Source organism: Chiloscyllium punctatum, chromosome 46 (assembly GCF_047496795.1).
Source record: "Chiloscyllium punctatum isolate Juve2018m chromosome 46, sChiPun1.3, whole genome shotgun sequence".
NCBI classification, from domain to species: domain Eukaryota; kingdom Metazoa; phylum Chordata; class Chondrichthyes; order Orectolobiformes; family Hemiscylliidae; genus Chiloscyllium; species Chiloscyllium punctatum.
In genome coordinates, this window is record NC_092784.1 from 56,953,520 (window position 1) to 56,963,002 (window position 9,483).

Genomic DNA, 9,483 nt, shown 5'->3' on the forward strand with positions numbered 1-9,483 from the left:
TTGGACTATAACCTGGTGTGTGATTTTTAACCAAGTATGTTAGATTAGATTCCCTACAGTGTGGAAACAGGACCTTTGGCCCAACAAGTCCACACCGACCCGCCAAAGAGTAACCCACCCAGAGCCATTTACCTCTGACTAATGTACCTAACACTGCAGGCAATTTAGCACGGGCCAATTCACCTGACCGGCACATCTTTGGACTGTGGGAGGAAACCGGAGCACCCAGAGGAAACCCACGCAGAGAGAATGTGCATACTCCACACAGACAGTCACCCGAGGCTGGAATCAAACCTGGGAACCTGGTGCTGTGAGGCAGCAGTGTTAACCACTGGGCCACCGTACCACCGGTATGGAATCAGCCATGACTCAGCCATGAGCTGATTGAAAGGTGAGATAGACTCAAGGAGCTGAATGGCCCACTCTTGCCCCTACATTGTAGTCCCTATGAGGTTATTGTACATGGGGTTACACCAATCCGTTCTGTTTGAACCAGACCTGAAATGTAGATTCTCCACAGATGCTGCCAGATCTGCTGAGTTACTCCCGTTTTTGTTACAGGATTCCATTTGCAATTGTAGACATTGCCTGAATCCCTGGGGGGGGGTACCTGAAATAGCAGGGTCGTTCGTAAATCAAATCCCAACAGATGGAAGAGTGAAATATAGGGATAATATTTAAGTTGGAGAAGTTTCAGAGAAGATTTACCAGGATGGTGCTTTTGAGTTACAAGGAGAGGCTAGATAGGCTTTCTTCACTGGAGCATAAGAGGTTGAGAGATGACTTGAGTGAAGCTTATAAAATAAGAGAGGTGCAGATAGAGTTGATGGTAGTTGTCTTTCCCCTTGGCTGGGCGAGTTCAAGATGAGGGGCCTCATTTTTAAGGTGAGAGGAGAGGGATTTAAAAAAGACATAAGAGACAAATCTTTTGTACAGAGGGTGGCTCATGTGTGGAACGAACTTCCTGACAAAGTGGTGGATGTGGGTACAATTACAATGTTTAAAAGACATTTGGATAAATACATGAATAGGGAAAGCTTTGAGGGATATGGGCCAGGAGCAGGCAGGTGGGACTAGTTTAGTTTGGGATTAGGGTCAGCATGGACTGGTTGGGCCGAACGGTCTGTTTCTGTGCTGTATGACTTGATGAGTAGTTATGATTGGAAAAGTGTTGCCCTGAAGGGTGGTGGATTGTTACTCAATATTTACTTTTCAAAGGAAATTGAATGAATGCTTCTAACAGTTTGCGGGACTCAGGGATTGAGGGGAAGTAAGAGAAAGATGTGTTGGAGTAATTGTTAACTCTTTCAAATGTCCCCCACATGGGACAAAAGGCTGTGCTCCTATGACAGAGTTTACTACTCCGCATTTAGTAAGGTCCAGTGAGTTGGCAGGAGTTGGACAATCAGGTGTTTGAGAATGAACTTTAGTAGAATCAATGGGTGGTTTGCTTTATCCAGAACTTTGGTCCCAAGCCAACGCGAACCTCTCTTACAAGCTTCTCAGAATGATATTATCCATCTGGTGAAGCCATTGTCCAACTCTGAGGAGCTTTCTAGCCTGGATTCATGCCTTCGGGACATTACTTAGAATATACTCTAACTCAAGGTCTCCTGCATAGAAATGTACATAGGTTGGATTGTTCTCCAATTCCATTCATTCATACGTTGCGGGCATTAGTGACTGGAGCAGTATTTATTGCCTGTCCCTCATTGGTCTTGAAAAAGGGGGTGATGAAGCTGCCTTCTTAAACTACTCCAATCTGTAGGAAATTCACAATGCCCTTAGGGAGGGAATTCCAGAATTTTGACAATGAAGGAACAACAATATATTTCCAAGTTGGGACGGTGAGTGGCTTTAATGGGAGTTTGCAGGTGATGATCTGTATGTCACTGGGTTCCGCGATCGGTCAATGAACACACCTGTAAACGACTCTTCGTCCAACATGCAACCAGTCGTTTATTGTATGTTACTGCGCTGGGTTGGCAGACTTTGATTCACCCAGAAGTAGGAAAACTTCTTGGCAATCAAAAGAATCCAACAACCTTACAGAGTTTGCATAACGTTTATATACGTTATTAATCATCAGACATGGAGCATGATCACATAGTAACAGCCAATCAATATATGATATTACTTCATGGGTAGTTACTTGAACCATTGATATTGATTAAGTCATAATGGTTTATGTCACCTTTACAAAGATTCGCAGCTTACAAAGTGTGGTCAGTTTTTAATATCGCTTTAGAGACTGGCTGCAGGTGGTCACATAGGTGCAGGGAACCATTTTGTCTCTAACTGTACTTTAGAATAAACCATTATTTCTTGGTTTTTTTATTGGAATTACATCAATCTGCGGTTTCTTGTTTCTGTCGGGTTCAGTGCAATCTAATTCAGCAATGCAGAAGCCATGTCGTGCAGCTCCTTTATCCATTTTGTCCTACCTCCCAGAGGCCCATATCCTCACAGGGGTTGATGTTCCCATGTATCTGCTGCCCGTGTCCTTCTAGAGGGAAGTGGTCGTGGGTTTGGAAGGTGCTGTCTGAGGATTTTTAATGAATTTCTGTAGTGCATCTTGTAGATAGCACACACTGCTGCTACTGAGCATCGGTGGTGGAGGGAGTGGATGCTTGTGGATGTGGTGCCAATCAAGTGGGTTGCTTTGTGCTGGATGGTGTCAAGCTTCTTGAGTGTTGTTGGAGCTGCACCCATCCAGGGCAAGGGGGAGTATTCCACCACACTCCTGACTTCTTGAAGCTGATGGTGAAGGATAATGTCAGTGTGGTGAAGCAAGAAATATCTTTTGGAGGGAGACACATATTCATGAGGTATCGTGGGTGATGTTCCATGTGGAGATTTTCATGATGATTGAGTTTTTGCCTGCTTGATGAAAAGGATACAATTTCCTCACTCATTTCCATTTTAGTAAAAACCAGCGAACCGTGAGAGAAAGTTTTACAGTTGCCAAATTCGGCATGCCCTTGAACCAGCTAAAACTGCCAAGCAGTGTTACTTGCAGCTTGCTCCATGAGAACGTTTTATCAGTTGTGGATTTTGTCACAAGGTTGAAGAAACTGATCTCTGGAATGGAACCCACAATCTACCAGGGGGACGGCTGGAACATCCCGTGAAGAGAGATTGTTTCAATCAGGTCTGTACACACTGGAGTTGAAAAAAAAAAGGGAGGACTGACTGAAGTGGATACAATTCTGAAAGGACAGACGAGATGCAGGGAGGATGTTTCTCCCCCTGGCTGGGGAGTCTGGAACCAGGGGTCAGAGTCTCTGGATACGGGTTGGCCATTTAGGATGGAGGTGAGGAAATATTTTTTTCACTCAGAGCGTGGTCACCTTGAAGAATTCTCTACCACAGGAGGCTGTGGTGGCCAAGTCACTGAATACGTTCGAGATAGATGTAGATAATGTCTTAAAGGCATCAAGAGGCATGGACAGAAAGTAGAAACGTGATGGTGAATTGGAGGATCAGCCATGATCATATTGAATGGCAGAGCATGCTTGAAGGGCTGAATGGCCCCCTCCAGCTCCTTTTTCAGTGCGTCTCTGGCTTGAAGGCAAGAGTCCTCTCAAAGGCACTGGAAAAATAAGCTGCAAGGCCATACTAATACTCAGCTGATTGACTAACCTTCTCCAGGTCAAGGATTCTACAATCTCAAGTCTTGCCTGAGATAAATACACTTTCAGTTCCATACAAGTTGGGCGATCACTAGCAAGCAACAAATGTAAACTCACTGCTGTTACTCACATCCCAAGATCAAACCAATAAATGTTAAAAAAAACAATAAAAGTCTGAGAATGGGTTCGGACCAATGGACTTCGAAAAGTTGCCCTGCCCCATTGACAGCCATCAGTTAGGCAAAACTTTCCATTAGTTATCCCCACGTGATTCTAAGATTCATTTCAAGAACGCCAGAATTGGAAGCATTCGGTAGGTCATTCGTTCGGTTCTCAAGATCTTCCAATACAATCCCACTCCCCTGTCTTTATCCCCAGATCCCTCAGTTCCATTAGTGACCAAAACCCACCGCAGTCTTGAATTCCCTCATGGATTGAGCATCCCGGAATTAGATCAAGATCCTGGAACTCCTTCCCTAACGGCATCATGGGTCCACTGACACCAAAGGAACTGCAGCGATTCAAGAAGGTAGCTCACCCCCCCACCTTCTCACGGAATGGGCAATAAATGCTGGGCCCAGCCAGCGACACCTACATCCCAAGAGTGAATGAAAGAAAAATTCAAAGACACTTGCTGCAGAGAATTCCAAAGATTTATGACCAATAGAGTAAGGAACAGTCTTCTCCTCTCAATCCTAAATGGCCTGTCATTAAAGACGGTGGCTCCTAGTTTGGAACACTGGGGCAAAATAAAATGGCCTCTCCACGACTGGACTCTCATCGTTTTATCCATTTCATGAGGCAATGTCTCATTCTTGTGAACCACAGGCTTCTCCACTTGATCCCCTGCTCATCCCTGTCATCGGTTGCTGTGGGAGAATGGGATCACTTTGTATTTCCTGTGTTACTTTTAGAAAGAGATGTGGGCAGCTTCCTTTAGCCTCTGTGATGCCTTTGTAGAGTCATCCAGCAGGGAAACAGACCCTCCTGTCCAACCAGTCCATGCCAAACATAATCCAAAACTAAATTAGTCCCACCTGCCTGGTCCTGGCCCATAGCCCCCCCAAAACTTTCATATTCGTGTCCTTATCCATATGTCTTTTAAACCTTGTGACTGCACTGGGTGGCACGGTGGCTCAGTGGTTAGCACTGTTGCCTCACAGTGCCAGGGACACAGGTTCGATTCTAGCGTTGGGTGACTGTCTGTGTGGAGTGTGCACATTCTCCCCGTGTCTGTGTGGGTTTCCTCCCAAAGTCCAAAAAGATGTGCAGGTTAGGGTGGATTGGCCATGCTAAATTGCCCATAGTGTTAGGCGCATTAGTCAGGGCTTCCTGGGTTACTCTTAGGAGGGTTAGTATGGACTACTTGGGCCGACAAGTCTGTTTCCATACTGTAGGGAATCTAATCTACCTGCTTCCTCTGGCAGTTCATTCCACACACAAACCACCCTCTGCATAAAAATGTTGCCCCGCATGTCCTTTTTAAATCTTTCTTCTCTCACCTTAAAAATAACGTCCCCAAGCTTTGAAACCGCCCCACCCTAGGGAAAAAACCCTTGTCATTCACCTTATCCATGTCCCTCATGATTTTACTAGCCTCAATAAGGTCACCCCTCAACCTCCTACGTCCCAGTGTAAAAAAGACCTGGTCTACTTTTATAACTCCATTCTGGCCAACATCCTGTTAAATCTTTCCTGAACCCTCTCCAGTTTAATAATATCCTTCCCATAACACGGTGACTAGAACTGTGCGCAATATTCCAGAAAAGGCCTCAATGATGTCCTGTATAACCCCAACATGATGTCCCAACTCCTATACTCAGTGCCTGAGAACTGAAGGTAAGTGTGCTAAGTGCTTTCTTAACCACCTTGTTAAACTGTTTATTAATAACTTCATTAAGAACTGAAAGAGAAGCTCAGTTTCTGGCCCTTTGCACCGAAGGGTTGTTCTACTGCCAACACATTCTCAGCATTTTCAACAGCGGGAAACAAGTAGAAGATTGCTTTATGCTGAAGTTTGTAAATACTGGTTACCTGGCAACCGGGAATGAACAGGTGGTAACCTCCAGGGCATGTACACAGCTCCTTAACGGCTCCTCTTGTCGATTTTTGCAAAGCTCGATGTTGACAGAAGTTGAACTGACAGAGAGACAGAGAGAGAGAAAAACAGAGAGAGAAAGGGACAAAGAGAGAGAGGACAGAGAAAGGGAGAATCTGTACAGAGGGAGAGTGATAAATGTGTCAAGCTTGCGGCAGACTTGCCTTTATTGGTCAGACCACTGAGTACAAGAATTGGGACGTCATGTTGTGGCTGTACAGGTCATTGGTTAGGCCACTGTTAGAATACTGCATACAGTTCTGGTCGCCCTTCCATAGAAATGATGTTGCGAAACTTGAAAGGGTGCAGAAACGATGTTGCCAGGGTTTGTGGATTTGACAGGTAGGGAGAGGCTGCATAGGCTGGGACTGTTTTCTCTGGAGCATCAAAGGCCAGGGGTTGACCTTATAGAGGTTTATAAAATCATGAGTGAATAAACAAGATCTTTTTCCCAGAGTAAGAAAGTCCAAAACTAGAGGGCGTTGGTTTAAGGTGACAGGGGAAAGATTTAAATAGGACCTGAGGGGTAACTTTTTCACACGGAGGGTGGTGCGTGTGTGGAATGAACTGCCAGAGGAAGAGTGGTGGAGGCTAGTACAATGACAACATTTAAAAGGCATCTGAATGGATAGACGAATAGGAAGGGTTTAGAGGGATATGGGCCAAGTGCTGGCAAATGGTACTAGGTCAGATTGAGATCTGGATGGTGTAAATGAGTTGGACCGAAGGATCTGTTTCTGCGCTGTCTGATTCTATGACTTGAGAAGTGGATAAGGGATGGACTAGTGTACCATTTGTCCATCATGGTCACTCTGAAGGGGTTTGGACGCAGTATCCAGGGTATGGTGTGACTGCAATATCCTCAAAATAATGTCAATGGAATTTCTTAGCCTTTGCAGTGGATGAACTATTACTGTAAATGGGATAATGTCATGCCTGGTAAAGGATTCCCAGAGACATGTTAAAGACAACATTTAAGGTCTTTTGTGGTTCAGATAATACACTGAGCCATGGCTCAATAGGCAACAGTTTGTCTTGACAGCTGTAAAAATGCTTTGGGATGGTTTTCTGCCCTGAGAGGTGATATATAAATAGAGCTACATTCCTTTCACGGGAGGAAGACTTTTTCAAAGTGTTACAGTAATGCTGGAGGCTTCTAATGCTTTAACAATTTAACCTTTAAATTACTTCTTTTGTGATGAGTGATGTACTCTTGTTCTGGGTAGATCACTAAAGTGGTAGCACGAGTATCTCAAACTACCCAGAGGAAAGATTGAGATAATTTACACTGCACTGTAGCTTGAAGGAAACAATAGGCCCACAGTGGCTGCAGTGTAAGGGAACATTGCAGTTACTTGCTCTTGAACATATATGGTGCCAGCAATGACCCCCATTACGCATGTGATCAACCGGCTCTGCTTCCTATCAATTAGTTAGAGAATCCCAAAAGTGTGGAAGCTGGCCATTCAGCCTATCAGGTCCACACCAACCCTCTGAAGAGCATCCCACCCAATCCCTATCACACTTTGTTTACCATGGCTAATCCACCTGACCTGCATATCTTTGGACTGTGAGAGGAAACCCACACAGACACGGGGAGAATGTGCAAACTCCAGACAGACAGTCGTCTGAGGCTGGAATCGAACTGTGATCCCTTGGTGCTGTGAGGCAGCAGCGCTAACCACAGGGCCACTGTGTCACCCCACTGTTTTTAAAAACAACCTGATTCTCTCCTCCACCGTAATGAAAGTTTTGTATCATGGTGGAAGTATGGATACTCACAAAGTACAATGATGCCATAGTCACATGACTAAGTAAAGAGTGATGGAAGTGAGCTGAAGCTGAGCACTTGGTGGTGCAGGGGTCATGTCACTGGTGCTTGTAATCCAGGCTACTGTCCTGGGGATGCAAGTTCAAATCTCCTCACTGCAGCTGGTGGGATGTTAGTTCAATTAATGAATTTAAAATCAATAGCGATCATTGATTGTCACAAAAACCCATCTGATCAACCAAGCTCCTTTTACCCAGTCAGGCCTACATATGACTCCAGACCCACAGCAACATGGCTGAATAAGGAGAGGTTGGATAGGTTGGGACTTTTTTTCCCTGGAACATAGGAGACTGAGGGGTGACATTATAGAGGTTTATAAAATCATGAGGGTCATAGATAAGGCAGATAGCAAACAGCTATTCCTCAGGGTAGGGGAGACTAAAACTAGAGGGCATAGGTTTAAGATGAGAGGGGAGAGGGGAAAGATACAAAAGGCTCCAGAGGGTGCAATTGTTTCACACAGGGGGTGGTGAGTGTCTGGAATGGGTTCGAGAGTTAGTAGTGGAAAAGAGTACAATGTCATCATTTAAGAAACACTAAGACAGGTACATGGATGGAGAAAATGAGGACTGCAGGTGCTGAAGATCAAGAAGGGCTTATGCCCAAAACATCGATTCTCCTGCTGCTTGGATGCTGCCTTACCTGCCGTGCTTTTCCAGCACTATACTCAGGTACATGGATGGGATGGGTGTGGAGGGATATGGACCAAATGCAGGAAAATGGGACTAGTTTAAAGGGTGCAAACTGTGCAAAATAGGCAAGTTGGGCCGAAGGGCCTGTTTTCATGGTGTAGACCTCAATGACTCTATGACTCTGCTAATGGCTGACCAAGTCTTGGATAATAAATGCTAACTTCGACAGTGGTACCTACAACCTGTGACAGAATTAAGAATCCAAATGTTGACAGAATTTGAGATCTTGTAGGAACTCCCACAGAGACCAGCAGCAGTTCTTGCAAAACTAAATGCAGCTGGACCCCAAATATCCAACAAAACAGACTTGACATCAAGAAAACCAGTTGACCTGATGCACTTTCCATACATCCTTGTATGTATATTACACGTTAGCGAGAAGGTACAACAAGCAATTAGGAAGGAAAATGGAATCATGGCTTTCATTGCAAGGACAATAGAGAATAAATGTAGTCATGTCTTACTATAACCATTCAGAGAGTTTAATGTGACCTACATAACGTCAATACTACAGTGAAAGCAAGTTGCAGCAGAAACTAAATGACTATGGCAAGTCATACTATACAATCCACAAATGCAATTCTTCAAATGTCCTGTTTTTTGCAAAGAAAAAGGCACACGTTATGAAATGCAGCTCAAACAAACCCAATATATACATAGTCAACGATGAAAATTCCAATTCACCAACAAAATTTCATGTGTCCATTCTACACAGTCCCACTTTCATCAGTCTCTGTGTTGCATATGTAATTTTTATTCCAATGGTACACCTCTGTGCTATTGTTAGCAACTCTTTTGGTAACTCATCGCTCCTAGGGATGATGGTCCATCTCTATGGCCTTTGTAACTACTGTTGTTGCTTTGTTGTCTTTGTTGGGGAATGGTGCACCACGGGGGTCTATTGATTGCTCCATACGCTGTGCGGTTGGCAACATCACATCTTCCTCATGTCTGTCTGCAGTGAAGGAACTGTTTCTCCAGCCCAATGTAAATGTCTGCGGGTTGCAAACATAGCTTGTCATCATGTTTACCAGCTACAGTTGAGGTCATCACTGCTCTGCACAAGTCCCAAATTCCCATTTAAGCTGACTCCTGTGCTGAGCATTGAATATCTGTATGCTAATTGGCTCTCTAACTCCCAGCTCTGCCAATGATCTGGAGTGAAATATGGTCTCCTGTCATTTTATCTTAATGTTGTTACTCACGTTTGCTACTGGCTTCACTCATAAT